This window comes from Homalodisca vitripennis, chromosome 2 (genome assembly GCF_021130785.1).
Source record: "Homalodisca vitripennis isolate AUS2020 chromosome 2, UT_GWSS_2.1, whole genome shotgun sequence".
Taxonomy (NCBI): Eukaryota; Metazoa; Arthropoda; class Insecta; order Hemiptera; family Cicadellidae; genus Homalodisca; species Homalodisca vitripennis.
Window position 1 is genome coordinate 30957718 of NC_060208.1, and position 18668 is coordinate 30976385.

General features: G+C 38.2%; 1 protein-coding gene across 3 annotated transcripts in view; it reads left to right on the forward strand.

Annotated features, from left to right (window-relative positions):
• LOC124353766 (rab11 family-interacting protein 4) overlaps positions 1-18668 on the forward strand; it is a 224922-nt gene that overhangs the window by 62600 nt on the left and 143654 nt on the right. The window lies entirely within an intron of this gene.

Here is an 18668-nt window from a genome sequence, read left to right on the forward strand (position 1 = left end):
CAATGCGCGCTTCACGGTTCTTGACTTGACCTTGTCATCCTATCAGCGCTCTTTCAGTGGACCGCACTGTGTTCGTGTGTTACACATGGCGTTAGTTCCCAAGTGGAGTTCGCATTGTGTAACAATTATCGCTGCTGGTGACAATGCGCGCTTCACGGTTCTTGACTTGACCTTGTCATCCTATCAGCGCTCTTTCAGTGGACCGCACTGTGTTCGTGTGTTACACATGGCGTTAGTTCCCAAGTGGAGTTCGCATTGTGTAACAATTATCGCTGCTGGTGACAATGCGCGCTTCACGGTTCTTGACTTGACCTTGTCATCCTATCAGCGCTCTTTCAGTGGACCGCACTATGTTCGTTCGTGTGTTACACATGGCGTTAGTTCCCAAGTGGAGTTCGCATTGTGTAACAATTATCGCTGCTGGTGAAAATGCGCGCTTCACGGTTCTTGACTTGACCTTGTCGTCCTATCAGCGCTCTTTCAGTGGACCGCACTATGTTCGTGTGTTACACATAGTGCTCTTTCCCAAGTGGAGTTCGCATTGTGTAACAATTATCGCTGCTGGTGAAAATGCGCACTTCACGGTTCTTGACTTGACCTTGTCATCCTATCAGCGCTCTTTCAGTAGACCGCACTATGTTCGTGTGTTACTCATAGTGCTCTTTCCCAAGTGGAGTTCGCATTGTGTAACAATTATCGCTGAAGGTGAAAATGCGCGCTTCACGGTTCTTGACTTGACCTTGTCATCCTACCAGCGCTCTTTCTGTGGACCGCACTATGTTCGTGTGTTACACATGGCGTTAGTTCCCAAGTGGAGTTCGCATTGTGTAACAATTATCGCTGAAGGTGACAATGCGCGCTTCACGGTTCTTGACTTGACCTTGTCATCCTATCAGCGCTCTTTCAGTGGACCGCACTATGTTCGTGTGTTACACATGGCGTTAGTTCCCAAGTGGAGTTCGCATTGTGTAACAATTATCGCTGCTGGTGACAATGCGCGCTTCACGGTTTTTTGTCTTGACCTTGTCGTCCTATCAGCGCTCTTTCAGTGGACCGCACTATGTTCGTGTGTTACACATAGTGCTCTTTCCCAAGTGGAATTCGCATTGTGTAACAATTATCGCTGAAGGTGACAATGCGCGCTTCACGGTTCTTGACTTGACCTTGTCATCCTACCAGCGCTCTTTCAGTGGACCGCACTATGTTCGTGTGTTATACATAGTGCTCTTTCCCAAGTGGAATTCGCATTGTGTAACAATTATCGCTGCTGGTGACAATGCGCGCTTCACGGTTCTTCACTTGACCTTGTCATCCTACCAGCGCTCTTTCAGTGGACCGCACTATGTTCGTGTGTTACACATAGTGCTCTTTCCCAAGTGGAGTTCGCATTGTGTAACAATTATCGCTGAAGGTGACAATGCGCGCTTCACGGTTCTTGACTTGACCTTGTCATCCTACCAGCGCTCTTTCAGTGGACCGCACTATGTTCGTGTGTTACACATAGTGCTCTTTCCCAAGTGGAATTCGCATTGTGTAACAATTATCGCTGAAGGAGACAATGCGCGCTTCACGGTTCTTGACTTGACCTTGTCATCCTACCAGCGCTCTTTCAGTGGACCGCACTATGTTCGTGTGTTACACATAGTGCTCTTTCCCAAGTGGAGTTCGCATTGTGTAACAATTATCGCTGAAGGTGATAATGCGCGCTTCACGGTTCTTGACTTGACCTTGTCATCCTACCAGCGCTCTTTCAGTGGACCGCACTATGTTCGTATGTTATACATAGTGCTCTTTCCCAAGTGGAATTCGCATTGTGTAACAATTATCGCTGCTGGTGACAATGCGCGCTTCACGGTTCTTGACTTGACCTTGTCATCCTACCAGCGCTCTTTCAGTGGACCGCACTATGTTCGTGTGTTACACATAGTGCTCTTTCCCAAGTGGAATTCGCATTGTGTAACAATTATCGCTGCTGGTGGCAATGCGCGCTTCACGGTTCTTGACTTGACCTTGTCGTCCTATCAGCGCTCTTTCAGTGGACCGCACTATGTTCGTGTGTTACACATAGTGCTCTTTCCCAAGTGGAATTCGCATTGTGTAACAATTATCGCTGCTGGTGACAATGCGCGCTTCACAGTTCTTGACTTGACCTTGTCATCCTACCAGCGCTCTTTCAGTGGACCGCACTATGTTCGTGTGTTACACATAGTGCTCTTTCCCAAGTGGAATTCGCATTGTGTAACAATTATCGCTGAAGGTGACAATGCGCGCTTCACGGTTCTTGACTTGACCTTGTCATCCTATCAGCGCTCTTTCAGTGGACCGCACTATGTTCGTGTGTTACACATGGCGTTAGTTCCCAAGTGGAGTTCGCATTGTGTAACAATTATCGCTGCTGGTGACAATGCGCGCTTCACGGTTCTTGACTTGACCTTGTCATCCTATCAGCGCTCTTTCAGTGGACCGCACTGTGTTCGTGTGTTACACATGGCGTTAGTTCCCAAGTGGAGTTCGCATTGTGTAACAATTATCGCTGAAGGTGACAATGCGCGCTTCACGGTTCTTGACTTGACCTTGTCATCCTATCAGCGCTCTTTCAGTGGACCGCACTATGTTCGTGTGTTACACATAGTGCTCTTTCCCAAGCGGAGTTCGCATTGTGTAACAATTATCGCTGAAGGTGACAATGCGCGCTTCACGGTTCTTGACTTCACCTTGTCATCCTACCAGCGCTCTTTCAGTGGACCGTACTGTGTTCTGGTGTTACACATGGCGTTAGTTCCCAAGTGGAGTTCGCATTGTGTAACAATTATCGCTGAAGGTGACAATGCGCGCTTCACGGTTCTTGACTTGACCTTGTCATCCTATCAGCGCTCTTTCAGTGGACCGCACTATGTTCGTGTGTTACACATGGCGTTAGTTCCCAAGTGGAGTTCGCATTGTGTAACAATTATCGCTGAAGGTGACAATGCGCGCTTCACGGTTCTTGACTTGACCTTGTCATCCTATCAGCGCTCTTTCAGTGGACCGCACTATGTTCGTGTGTTACACATGGCGTTAGTTCCCAAGTGGAGTTCGCATTGTGTAACAATTATCGCTGCTGGTGACAATGCGCGCTTCACGGTTCTTGACTTGACCTTGTCATCCTATCAGCGCTCTTTCAGTGGACCGCACTATGTTCGTGTGTTACACATGGCGTTAGTTCCCAAGTGGAGTTCGCATTGTGTAACAATTATCGCTGAAGGTGACAATGCGCGCTTCACGGTTCTTGACTTGACCTTGTCATCCTATCAGCGCTCTTTCAGTGGACCGCACTATGTTCGTGTGTTACACATGGCGTTAGTTCCCAAGTGGAGTTCGCATTGTGTAACAATTATCGCTGCTGGTGACAATGCGCGCTTCACGGTTTTTGTCTTGACCTTGTCATCCTATCAGCGCTCTTTCAGTGGACCGCACTATGTTCGTGTGTTACACATGGCGTTAGTTCCCAAGTGGAGTTCGCATTGTGTAACAATTATCGCTGAAGGTGACAATGCGCGCTTCACGGTTCTTGTCTTGACCTTGTCGTCCTATCAGCGCTCTTTCAGTGGACCGCACTGTGTTCGTGTGTTACACATGGCGTTAGTTCCCAAGTGGAGTTCGCATTGTGTAACAATTATTATCGCTGCTGGTGACAATGCGCGCTTCACGGTTCTTGACTTGACCTTGTCATCCTATCAGCGCTCTTTCAGTGGACCGCACTATGTTCGTGTGTTACACATGGCGTTAGTTCCCAAGTGGAGTTCGCATTGTGTAACAATTATTATCGCTGCTGGTGACAATGCGCGCTTCACGGTTCTTGTCTTGACCTTGTCATCCTATCAGCGCTCTTTCAGTGGACCGCACTGTGTTCGTGTGTTACACATGGCGTTAGTTCCCAAGTGGAGTTCGCATTGTGTAACAATTATTATCGCTTCTGGTGACAATGCGCGCTTCACGGTTCTTGTCTTGACCTTGTCATCCTATCAGCGCTCTTTCAGTGGACCGCACTGTGTTCGTGTGTTACACATGGCGTTAGTTCCCAAGTGGAGTTCGCATTGTGTAACAATTATTATCGCTGCTGGTGACAATGCGCGCTTCACGGTTCTTGACTTGACCTTGTCATCCTATCAGCGCTCTTTCAGTGGACCGCACTGTGTTTGTGTGTTACACATGGTGTTAGTTCTCTAGTAGAGTACTATGGAGCCATTTTGAAGTAAATACTACACTTATTAAAAAAACAAAAACTACTGTTGAATTTATAAATACGCATACATGCTTTCCTGATAATAAAATACTCAGTATTATGCTATTATGTTTAGAAAATATGTACTGATTTAATCATAAATAAAATGTTACTATATTTTGAGATTTTTGTATTACTCAATTAAAATATAATTCTTATTCTCAAACCAATAATAATTCAAACCAGGTCATTATGATTTGTCTATTAGATACTAATTCAGTGTCTTTGTGTCAAGGCTGTTACCAGTAGCAAGATCGCTTTAAGAGGAAGCTAAGTTTAACTTAGAATACTCGCAGGAAGGCATTTGGATTCCCCTTATGAACTTAATAAATACGGCTACTTCCATTGATAAACGTATATTTCAAGAGATTTAAAAGGTATAGATTCTAAAACCGAAGACTTAACAATTATAAATAGTAGATTGTAAATAAGACTTAATTATTTTTACGTCTATAAATTATTTCCTAATTATAAAAGGTGTTTTTTCAAGGTGCATACAAATTCCGTAATTCAAAAAAACTTACTCGAGTTCGTGGAGCAATACGCAGCAGTAAAAAAACCGAGTTTGAGGAGTAAGAATCAGTAGTATAAAAAACTTGATGGCCTTCTAGAAGCAACGCCTACTAATCCTACTAATCAATGTCGTTTTCCGAAGTAAATTACTTCTTTAGATTTTCGCAATAGATTAAATCCTACACCACAGTCTGGTTAACAAGAAAAGGCGTCGTCCCAAGTATGAAAAATGGCGGTATTTAAACGTCTAGAAGGTGTTTGTATTAGAGACTATGTTGTATTCAGAGATGTTGCGGAAAGAAGCATTAAACCGAGATCAAACACAAAGCGGGAGATTACAGGGTTCCAGTTCTCGCGTAAAGTTCTCAAATATTCAACACTCTCGTTAACGACTTGAGGGGTTTGTACTGGCGCTCCCATTCAGACCGTGCTGACACCGTTGATAGCAACAACCTGTGGTTTAGTTACACGCTTTTGTGAATCTTAAGATTTACACGGTTCACCAGATGAATTAATTTATTGACATATAATTAATTATGCATTGAACCACCTGAATGCTTGTTTAGTGGCGTTGAAATAGCAGAAATGGAAGAAACGCGGCAAGTAGGCCTATCCAATGACATAAGCGAAGCGATGTCTATTTCCACATTACAGTAATATCCAATTACAAAATGAGCATTCACAACACGTGTTAAGAGAAAAAAAGATTTTTATACTTTTACCTGAACACATTTCTTTCTTTAAAGTTGTTTCTAAAGAACATTTTGTCTGTTTGCAGAGCTAAGTGTGGGGCCAAAAAACTAATAAAGTAAAATTCTGGTCTAAGCTAGGGTCTTAAACTCCTCTTTATTTGCAAGTAATTGTTTTTATCTTTTCAGTGCGATATTATTTTCTCGAAATAAGAAATATAAAATGTAATCGTATTTCAACTTCCAAAACCTTCTTTAGTCTTATGTGAATCTTTATATATCTCTAATTTATACGGTTCACCGGATGAATTAATTTATTGACAGATAGTTAATTATGAATTAAATCACCTGAATGCTTGTTTAGTGGCGTTGAAATAACAGAAATGGAAGAAACGCGGCAAGTAGGCCTATCCAATGACATAAGCGAAGCGATGTCTATTTCCACATTATAGTAATCTCCAATTACAAAATGAGCATTCACAACACGTGTTAAGAGAAAAAAAGGTTTCTATACTTTTATCTGAACACATTCTTTTCTTTAAAGTCTGTTTTATGAAGAACATTTTTATTGGTTTGCAGAGCTGAGTGTAGGGTCTTAAATTCCTCTTTATTCTGAAGTAATTGTTTTCATCTTTTTAGTGCGATATTATTGTCTTGAGATAAGAAATAGCAAACGTAATCGTATGTCAAAGCATTCTTCAGCACGAAGTCAATTTAAAGTAGTGTTTCTTTCTGGATACAAATTGAACCGTATTTGACTTCCAGTACATGTGTTATGTACTGGGTTCACAAAAAACTGGACAAAACGAGAGTTTTCCATGTTTTCCCTTGCATAAACACCGTTTCCAAATATCTCTCTTTCGCTCTCTCTCTCTCTCTCTCTCTGTTCGTAAATTGCTGCACGAATATTCATCTGTATCTGATTACACACAATTTGCCTCCATCCCGGCGTTGCGCAGTTCTTATATAGCACTCTCGGGCCGGGGCGCAATCGTAGTTAAAGTCGTGTCGTTGGCTTTCACGTGCGTGGCTCATCAACGCGACACGAAGTAACCCGAAGATGCCCGAAGTTACACGGGTCCGAGGTTCAGCACAGTCGTAGTTCGCGTCGTGAGTTGCGAGAACCTCCCATTGTTGGTGTAACGTCCGGATCACCCTATTGATCCTTCTCGGTATCGTTCACTTCCGTGATCCGCCGATCAATGGATCCTTGATTCGTTGGTGGCGAACCGTACTATGTATAATCAGAACGGATTGAACGACTAATGGACATACGTCGTATTCGACTTAACAAGTACAGTTACACACTGTAAAGTACAATTAATTGTTAGTTCTGATGTTTGTAGTGTGACCGTTATTGCTTTACTAACTGTGTAATAAATTATATTGTACACACTACGATTCACTGAATTGTATTTTAATGGCGTGTCATCAAAGAGAAGATGAAACTATCGCTGGTCGAATTAAACCGCTGAACGAAATGAAAGTCAGGAGAAATGGACCAGTACATGTAACGAACGATTGGACGAAGTAATCGACGAAATGATTCTAACCACTTACCGATACAATCTTAATATTTGCGACCAAAACTAATTAAACGAATATACCAATAAAAAAAGAGTGTGGCGTGTAATATAGAGCCATGACAGAAATTTACCACTCAATGAATTAAAGTTCCGTACTGAATGAAATAAAAAAAATAATAACCTATTTTGAAATATCGAATTAAATTATCTGTTAAAGAATATTTTTTTAATAATAATATTTAAAACTTATGTATACCAAGTCGTAGCATTATTATTTTACATAAAACGGATATTTCTTGTAATTCATTTTGCTGAATAAATTAAACGGGATTAGTTAAGCGGGATTTTTAAAACATGCAATGTGGATCACCCGTTCAGTTAAATGACCCGTTGGATTGATCAGATCATGGGTGAACCACTCAGCTCAAAGGCTTCCCAAGTCGGCGAAGGTTTAATTAAATACATTTCAAAGGAGTAACTGACCTTTGATGTCCTTCATATCACAATTCTCTGCCCCCAATGCGCCACAAAGCTACCCGAGGATGGCCACGGCAGGTAACGATTACAGGGTGTTCCGTACTCAATCTTACAAGATCTACGTTGCCGGCTGGTTGGTCACCGAGACTATCTTCCACTGCCATCGTGAGAGAAAGGACGCTTCTACCTAGAAGCCCATTTGTGTGCCTAATTTGAGCAGATCCCAACTAGTTACTTTCCCTTCTTATCTTTGAAAACGTAATTTAAATTTTTAATAGCTAGGGAACGTTAACAGGAAATAAGAGTAATTTTCTTTCGCGGAAATGAAGAATTTCCGTACGAAACCTGCTTAAACACTAAGTATAAGTTGTACGATTCCAAAAATGGATATAATCGTGAAATTCGTGTTTTCGTGTGGTTGTATCAGTTATAAAAAGGATTTGTTTACTCTCAAGAAGTAAACTCTTAATTGAAATTTGGGATGATGTTTCAAAGGAATATTTTTCAAAGAAATAAAATAAGATATAATAGAAACAAATATAGAATTTTGCTCAGTATAAATGGAAAAAAGTTATTTTTCTGTCGCCCTTAAAAGTATTGAGGAAGTCGATTGAAGAGAACGAGGCACCTGTGAAGGACACTTCATTGCCAAAGGGTCGGAGGTGAAAGGATGCTTCCAAATGTCAGGTAGAACTCAAGGCTTTTCAACAATAGGGATGTTCTTCTTGCCGTCACGACATTATGAGACAAGACTCAATGGCGAAATAACATTTCTGTTATAGTTCCATTTCTAATAAATTCCATTTAATCTCGTAATTAATCACAGTGCATTATCAAAATTGTGGTTGCCGCAACATATTACAATGCAAGAACGTCGATAACTGTATTGTGTAATGATTATTTTATCAGTAATTACAAGTATTATCAGCTACGCAGATTTATCTGATTCGACTGAATATGTCATGTGTCGATATTACATTGTAAATAACGGGGATTGCCGTTTTCTTCTTGACAGAAAAACTCCCGATGTGATAGTTTGAACTATTTATATTGCTGAAGTAGAAATTCTGCTTTTTAAGGAAATAATTTGGGATCCGTAATTATTAAGGACTCGACAATCCTTATAGAAATCGTGTAGTTGTATGTCTGTCTGTCCGTTTGCTCGTCTGTGCGATAATTCTTGATCCTAGATATTTGAAACTTGGATCACATGTTACTCTTGGGCCAAGGAGTAAATCGATTGATTTTGGACTCAAAATTTCAAAGGACAGTCGGTATGTCTGTCTGTGCTCTCTTTGTTAACTCTTGATATAAAGGTCTTAGAGACTTGAAACTTGGTAAATAGGTTCCTCTTAGTTTAAGTAAAACCTCTATTAATTTTAGGGTTAAAAAGTTAAAAGGTAGACCGTCCTCATGTCTTTCCGTGTGTCCGCTTCCTAGTACGTTATGTTGGAACTATTGATACTCAGTTCGTTGTATTGGTTTATTAACGACATTCTCACAATGAAAATTGCTCATGAATTGCTAGGCAATAATTGTTATTCTATTATTGGTATTAGAGAGCGAGTCAAAGCTAATCGAGATTGACCCATTAGAATATTAAGCAGAACAGTGTCCGGGAACAACAATCAGGAGCGAGACAGAATTGCTGTTGTTGTTTGTGGGATCTGTTTGTTTCGTGTTCCGGACTGCATTAGGAATTATTACATTCCCTCAGTTCTATTCAATTACATTCTAGTGAGGCCATAAACGTCTTGTATTTCATCAATTAGCGTGATAATTACAGACATACGTTGTCAGTTTTATGACTACCATGTAGAAACACCTACGTATCGAGTTTATATGAATGAAGACTTACGGGAAACCTTATTTTGACGTAATTATATAGCATTGTTACTTGCTAATGTCAACTGATTGAAAGTGATATTGATTATCAGTTCAGTTTTACGTGGAGCCAGAACCATAGAAGTTACGATCTTACCTGTACTGAAACCTAGATTCTGAGTCTCATCTCTTCAGTACCTCGAGGTGCATTTCCCCTTGCCATCAAAGTCAGGTAACATTAGAGTATGCAATCTTACCTGAAACTACCTCAAAAAGATTACTTCCCTTCCCAAAAGTTTGTACCGAAAATACAAGACTGCAGTGTGGGATTTGCACAGTAGTTAAAATGTGCCCTTCTGTTTCTTGTTTACCAAATTTCTTCTTCCATATATTGATTCTCTTCGAAAAGTTCGTGTATAAAATCAGTACGGGTGCCTTTTATGATATAATAGTATGATAAATATAATTTAAACCGATCCTTAGGGAGGATAAGTAGGAGTTTCATGACCAGAGGAACTATATTGCAGCTCCGTCCCACTAAGGTAGTTGGTTTCTTTGTGTTGATTAATTAACGACGCCAACTCTCAATTCTCGTGCTGACCACTACCACGCGTACTTGGTCATCCGATAGTGTCATTGTTGACAGCAAACACCATCCAGAAGTCTAGCCAGGTGCTTTGTTGTCAATTCTCGTGCTGACCACTACCACGCGTACTTGGTCATCCGATAGTGTCATTGTTGACAGCAAACACCATCCAGAAGTCTAGCCAGGTGCTTTGTTGTCAATTCTCGTGCTGACCACTACCACGCGTACTTGGTCATCCGATAGTGTCATTGTTGACAGCAAACACCATCCAGAAGTCTAGCCAGGTGCTTTGTTGTCAATTCTCGTGCTGACCACTACCACGCGTACTTGGTCATCCGATAGTGTCATTGTTGACAGCAAACACCATCCAGAAGTCTAGCCAGGTGCTTTGTTGTCAATTCTCGTGCTAATATATTAAAAACTGGTTACATTTACCATGATGTATTGGAAATAATATTATGTATTTTATGAACAATGAAATTCGTTGTCGAATGTTGTTAGATAAGCAATTTTTGAGGTTTTAAATAACACATCACGGTATTTTATGTTTTACAATAAAAGTTATTTTTATTTTTAAAAGCTGCTATATGTCAATGTAATAAAATCGGTGTAGGTCTATACCTCAATTAGGTATATTAGCAGTTTAGTCATCTTTATTACTATATTTCAGTAACTTTTTACGCACTAACAATATTTAAATTTTGAAGTGTGTTGAAATAAATGCAATACAATTAATTTTAATATAATACCAGTTATTACAATCAAATTACAATAACATACAGAAAATACATTTTATGTAGGTCTGGAGAATAACGTCATACAACCAATTACCTAATCTTTAAGGTTAATATGTAATAATCAATTTTAAAAATGAGGATCTATTTATGCATGTTTATGTTTTTAGAATTGTTTTCTATTGTCAGTTTTCATGAAATTTGATATCGATGGTTTTTGATTTTATCCAAGAAGTAAAATATTTAAACACAATAAAAATAATGATTAATTAAAAAAATAAATAATAAATAATAGAAAATTATTAATTAATTAATTTTTATTTATTTTATTTGTTTTTTAATTAATTAAATTTTTTTTATTTATTAATTTTTAATTATTGTTAACAGTTAAATTAATAAATTTTTATTTATATTTTAGCAGTATTTATTTATTTATATGTTAGTAATATTTATTTATATTTGTTTTATTATTAATTTATTTATTTAGTAGTATTTATTTTTTATTTATATATATTTTTTAAGTTTGTAATACATAAACTGTATTAAGGCCAAAACAACGGAGGTTAATTTCTAGACGGAAATCTAAGCTATTGCAAAAACACTGTGACCAACAATATCGCCTCGATCTCCGGAATACCGCGGTAAAAAAGCACCAAGCCACAAATACCGGATCGTCACAAGGACAAACAAACAAAACTCGCTGTAACACCTCGGCGAGTAGCGCGTCAGAGCCTGTGGGAAAAACCTAATTGCAATTGCCAGTGCGGTCTGAAGTGGAACGTCGCAATTAGTGGACGAGCGATTAATTGATTCTGCAGTGGATTAAAGGTTCCTAGGCCTGTTCAGTGTTATTTATATCGATGCAGCTTATTCCTCTGTGTTGTGTACGTATTTGTACAAGTGTTCGATTGAGTGGAACGGTTGAACATTGTCTGTGGAACACGTCTGTGGAGGTGAAATCATGGACCGTGGGTTGGCCGTTCGCTCATTAGTACAGTAGCAGTCCGGTTATGTAAGATGCCGTGGTCACCGTGCCCAAACGCTTTTAGGATGTGTGTTCTAAATTAATCTTAAGATACCGGGATCGGTTTTTGATTTGTGTAAATTAAGTAGTAATACATGGATATCTTCCAAACCGATTAAGATATCAATGTACAAACTTCACCGTACTTATTAAATTCTTAAATATCTTGTAGGTTTCGTTTAAGTCACTTAATATTAAAAAAAAAAAACTGTCTAATTTGATGTATTGATAGGAAGTTAAAAAAGTTATAAAGCTATGGTAATTGTTATAAAAAAAATTATTGTTGATTTTAAAATTTAAACAAATTTTGGGTGAATGTTGACAATATCCGTGGCAGTAATGTTATGAAAAGTAGTTTAAATCATAGTTTTTTATCTCGTCTGCAGATGGAACAATCAAGATACCGCGCCAAGTGTCGGGTGTCCCCGGGCATCTGTCCTGATGAGTGGGCAGTGACAGCCATGCACGCCCCCTGCCATCTGGCACCCTTATCACATCGTCCTTGAACTTGATAACAAGCGGACGTGTGAGAGCGGACTGTGGTATTCAAGCAGGATTGTTTTTATCGTTCACAATCGTACGCTGTAGAATGCGGTCGCTTTTTACATAGCGTGGAGTTCTGCTCTATCTATTAGGTTCTTACATTGTGTTGGGTTTATATCAATTACCCAATCAGCTTCTCTTAGTTTATCTTAAAATTCATTCATTTAAGTATGCTTTAGAAGGCTAAAAGTTGAAATCTTTCTTTGTTCTACAGAACAATGTGTAGAACAAGTGTGGAGACCATGCCCAGTTTAATTATTATGTAGTGCAGGTTAATTAGTTAATTATATTCTTAAAACTAGCTATGCGTGTGAGGAATGTACCAACAGTTAAACCAGAGGAAACAGTTTTACCTCTTTATTTTTAACGCTAGTGCTACGTGATATGTGTTACTTTTTAAATATGACTTAAGTGCATTATACATTCTCTACTTTTATGAGTACAATTATACTATCAACTGACCTGTAATTATTTTTCATCAAAAACGCTCAATAACCAGTGGAAAACCTATACACAATATATTATCTGTAGAAACTAAGAGAAAATGAAAAATATAAATACATTGTGTAGGTACAATTTTTCTTATGTTCTTGGTCAGAGTTTAGACAGTTAATCTTCGATTTTTTACTTTTGATTGCTAACTAAATACTGTATATTATTTCTAAAAGCTGAACAGTTTCTGAAGTATATGATGTAACTTTTTCTAATACAGTACACGAAACAAATATTCTAGGCTTAAATTTGAGACGGTTTACTGGTTAGTTAGTAATGAAGATTATAATATATGATTATACCGCGGGGCTACAATCTTCAGTGATTACTAAAAAAAGTTGGCATTCCACTAAATGAGCTTTAAATTTACTTTCCTTGAGATTTATTAAGCTCTCAACACTTTCTATTGGGCGGGGAAGTATGCCTTAATATATTTTGACTTCGGCAGTGAAGTAGGGAATCTCCAAAACTCAATTTTCAAAGCCTGGATGCCGCCCCACTCTCGTTCGAAACTGGCCAATCGAATTTAATCTTCTCATATGACTCAGAGAAATTGTGGGCGAAGCCGTGGGTAAGTGCTAGTAACTAACTATGTTCTTGTGCAATAAAAATAGATAACAAAATAGCAATGTAATGCGGTATCGATAGTCAGGCGTCAGTGAATCGACCATATCCAAAATCGTTATTCAAAAACTTTGTCGTGGTGTACAGTGTCTTACATTGATCTATAAGCAGTTTGACGTCATGTCTTTATTTATGACTTATGAATTAATTGTAGAAAGAGTTCTACTAAACGTCAACTTCGTGTAACAAAAATACTGTTCATTCAGGAAACATGAGATGCGATAAATATAGACAGTGCAAAACCGACGTAACTTGACGAAAATAGCGATAATGAGACACCCACCCTGTGTTGTACAAAGACCTCGGACACGGCAACAGTTGCCAGGAAACATAACAGGTGACCCCTGGTGACCTCGTGACGTCATACTTGGTCAGCGGCCGGCCCAACGGCAATATCGAATTGTTGGATTGTTACCGAGTTTTAAGGCTCCTCCATTTCCTGCTAGGGTCTTTAAGTAATATTACATCCTGTGGTTCGAGTTTATCGATTGCAGGATTCCATTAGTGTTTCATCAGATAATGATCTGAATGGAATCGATCGGACTGTGAATTGCTACAGCCGCTAAATTGGGATCGATTCAATTTAAGGAGCTTGTGGTTACCATCACATGCTGTGTAATATTATAAAAGTTGATGCTCGCTTTATTGTAAAGATAAAAGATGAACATTTCAAATGTCTCTTCTGCTATTTGAACATCACTAAACTTCCCTATAAATACACTGTTCTTTGAAACGTGCCTAATGCTGGCCAAAACTAAAAAGAAAGTGTAGTTTTCTTTAAAATCTTAAGAGTTTATTTTTAGAAGTCTCAACTGGTAAAAAATATTGTACGTACAGAATCCATATAATAAACGATTTCGCGGTGATTATGTTTGAACACAAGGTGGCCCTTTTAAAAATTTTCACGTGGTGTGGGTCGTTTTGTTCACTTGAAAATTTGGTCTTAAAATAACAATATTTAAGTGTAATTGTATCATTTGTGAATAATTATGAAAAAGTCTAATTTATAGTGCCTTTGCTTGCATACCTAAAATAAGATTTGTTTCATCGTTTACATTCCATTGTTGGAGCAGAGAAGTCAAGCCTACCCTTTGTGATCTAGGTGGTGTGGTGAGATGGTATGGGTGGGGGAGGGGTGTAAATGGTGTGCGGTCACCTGTAACTCGGGCTTCCGGACGAGGGTGCCAAAGGCACTTCCGGAAGTGAGAATAAGGTTTTGTCTAGCGGTGTCATGGGAGACCTCACACACCGAGGGCCAATAGCAGTTGGTGTAGAATAACCGACCGACTTATTCTGTATCCATCGCGATCTTAAGGATATGCAACATATCTTAGGTTCTAGCGTACAGACGTTCTAATCATCATAGTGCTTTATATGCCGATGTTGTTTGCAAAAAATGCCATGATTATACTTATGTATCAATCAACGGTTTGCTAGAAAGTCTCTCTTATGTGTGATACGGATGTTTTCCACGTCTGGTTAGGAAAGATGTGGACATCTACTTTTTGAACTTGCCAACTATGGCTATGTATAGTCAAAACGTTTGAATAGGAAATAGAATTGAGATCTATTGTCGTTACAGATATCTTTTTGTTGATTCTTAAAAAATGTTAGCTTTCCAAACGGTTTAATAAAGGTTTATGCGAAGCGTATTTGTTTCGGGATCGATACATCTGAGTCGTAACTGTGTACTTGCATGCTAGCTCTCAACTTATTTCACATTTCACTTGCTCGCTTTCTTTCCTGTCCGGAAAAAAATGTCTTAAATTTCTGCAACTAAAACACGTGTTTAATTTTAAAATACTACAACCAAAACACCGATTACTTATTACATTGATCTCAATAATTTCGTTTTGCCTTATGTTATACTTTAAACTTAGTCAAGTTTTAGGCTGTTTAGTTTTTAATATATCTCTATAAATTTCTTGTATTTGACAACTATTTCAACAAGTATAATCATTTAAAATTTATGTATAGGGTGTTGGATACGTGCAATCATAGAGAGTTATAACGGGCACTGGGTTTACATTGTCTCTGTAATTCAGTATGACGATTTTTTTAAAAAAATAGAACAAAAAACACAATTCTTAACTTTGTACGGCACAGAGAAATATTTGGTACTTCATATAAAAAGCAGTACCGTTGCAATCATTCAAAATGTTCATGAGCTGATTGAGGCAGCCTACTGACACAGATAGCGAACCCGTATAAAAGACGGACTCCGCCTGTTATTTCCGTGGGTGGGCCGATCATTCCATCAATGGTTAGAGGGATTATAGGATGTTTCCAATGTCAGTTTAATGGCGGCCGCATTAGTGGACAGTTGGGACAAAATCGTGATGTTTCCTGCAGCGTGGCCATTACAATCGTAGCGCTCTGGAAGAACCTCTATTTGTAGTCAATGTTAACATGCTTATAAATTATTTCATGTTTCCTGATTATTTTAGGTTAGACACACGATTATTTGTCAGAGAACGAAAACCCGTGCCAAGCCAGGGATTCGAACCCGGGTCCCTAGCGTGATAAGTTGAGACGCTACCAACTCAAATACAGTACTAGGCTCGACTCTCTCTGGGCATTAGGACAATGCATTTGTGGTTTGCAAAGGGAATTCAGAAATAAAGGATTAAAACTATGATGGAAATAGGGAAGGAAAGGTTATATAGACGGGTAGCTATCCTAACATTGACTTTTTTTTATCAATTCTACGAACTACTTGAACCTGCACAGCCACTGCTGTCCTGCTGGTTGACTTATACCACCTAATGAACTTTATATGGCCACTTCGGTGAACTCTATTCATGATTCTCCCGGAAAAAAGGTAGCATTAGGTCACCTACAGCTTTGCGCTCTGACATAGTTTCATCCGCGGCGCGACTAAAACTTGACTTGGTTTTGTCTTAGACAAACGTTTCCCAGTGAGTTTTGAAAAACAATATTTTATTAATGAAAAATTTTTTTCCACACGTTCACCAATTTTTTTATCCGCATGTATTTTTGCTTTGTCACAAATCCAAAAAAACTGATCGCTGAACACGGTTCTTATACAATTAATAGGATAGCCAAATAAGGTAAGATCAGTTTAACTCTTTGCTTAAAGTTTGTTTTGTAGGATGTTTGAAAGTATAGTTTAGAGTAGTTTTTAATGCCGGGATTTTTTGTATACCTGAAGAAGAGGGTAGATTTTAATCCTCGAAACGCAGTGTTATACTTTTTTGTAATATTAAACGATGGCAAATGTCCGAAATCATGTTATAAATTTAACGTTTAGTAGAAATGTTACATTGCAGAATTATAAGGATTTCCCGTTAGAATAATTTCAGATTATATTATTTCTGGTTGTATAATCGTATTCTTCAATCTGCGTTGCAAAATGCATGTTGAAAATACATCTAACAAGTTTTGCTTTGTAGTCAATAATGATATACAATGAAAAAATGGTAAAATTTGTAACGATAGTTGGTAAAGATCGAAGAATGTTTGTTGAAGATTTTAAAAATTTCATCAACACGATTATAGGAACTAAAACATTATATAAAACCTGTTTTATTAAAAAAATTAAACAATTTTGGTCCAATAAGAGTTTACTAAAGTTTATTTTTAAACTCAGTGAAAATATTTTTTATTTAAGTGTATGTTAAAAATTTCCTTCGTATTTTTGTCCAAGTAAGGTTTTATTTAATAAATATAGTCTAGAGATATTTTAATCCTTAAGGAGTTAGTTTTTTAACCAATTGTTTTATTGATAAATGTATGTAACAATAGAAACGCAGTATTGTAATTACTATGGCGCACATCAATATGTATTGTAACCGTTTTTTTCTTGTTACAGGTGAGTTGGAGTTACTCATATGCGTGGTATGTCGTGAGTACAAATCACATGTATATGAAACAGTGAACGAACTTTAAAACAATAGTGGACACTAGTCACGTAGTAATCACCTAGTTACTCTACTTTGTTCTGAGAAAATCTTGTTCCCAGAAGGATGCTAATTTACATTGATAATTTTCTCTAGCCGTACGTGTTTCTAAGTATTTCAATACATCCGTGTTAGCAACAATTACTTCTCGGACAGTTCTCTTCCCCATTGTAAAGAGTGTACGCTTTCAACACGACACATCTTCAGGGCCACGACTCGCAGGATGCGGTATTCGAGCAGACGTTCCCACGATGGCCAGGGGTCCGCGCGTCGACCGGTCAACACTGACGTAACCGGACACGTCCTGGTGTTTGTTGCACCTCGGCGAGCACGACAATTAAGAGTTGGCGTTTTCAATTAGTTCCTACAATCAGATACGTAAGTGGTTCGGGCCTTCGTTAAACAGTAGGTGCCATAATGTTGGGCTGTACGTTGAGCCTGTCTTAGTAAAACAAGGTAGAAGTACACCACACCACTGTCCCGTAACACTGTTGTAACAGGACCGGCTGAGATTGCGTGCAAAATTTCAAATTTATAACTCATTTCATTCTAGAGATGTGCTGTGGACAGATGATCATTCAAAAAAGAAGTTGACACAAAAATAACACATTATAGAACTGATTCGTGTAGAAATTAAGTTTCGTTCAAAATTGAAAGACTTCATATGAAGTTTTTTTTTCGACACATCTTGCCACAAGTACATGTACATTTTTTCATTAAATCGATTTTCATATCAGTGTTTGAATAATTAAGTTCTACACGCCAAGTCGCAATGCAATGTTTCTGAATACTCAACAGAATGTATCTGACATCTTTTGCACACTTGCGTACCTATATAGAGGATATTGGTAGTCTAGTTTGGGAAAATCAAATATAAGCTTCTTCTAAATTTTGCTGACCAATTTTCAAAGAACAAATAAACCAAATTTCACTGCTAAAGTACGATCAACAACACTACTAATAAGGATATACGTGACTATCTATCATATTTTAGTATTTTTTATGATAAATGGGAAAATGGTGCTAACTGTTTCTCGTCATTATTTGGCCTGTGCCTGTTTTAATTTGTTAAGAAACCCCTTCGGAAATGAATACTATAACTTAAAATCCTTGAAAACAATAAGGTTTGAAGTTTGGTTTGTGCCGCCCAGATAGAAAAAATGTCACATACAATTGTTTTCAGTATATAAAAGTTTCTGTGTAAGTAATGTATTAACCTCCAAACTTAAAACCTTGTGATCTTATCTTGTTGATTGATCTAACACTGTCAATATAGGTGAAACCCGTCTACTCACAAGTAAACAATATTTAGCACATCCAAACACTCGTAGAAATGTAACATGTGTTAATAGTGGCCAAACAAATTAATTAGTTATAGATTTATAGCTGAAGTTTCGGTTTCGACCACTCGACGTGGCTCGATACCACGAAGGCAATATTAGTAATCACAGC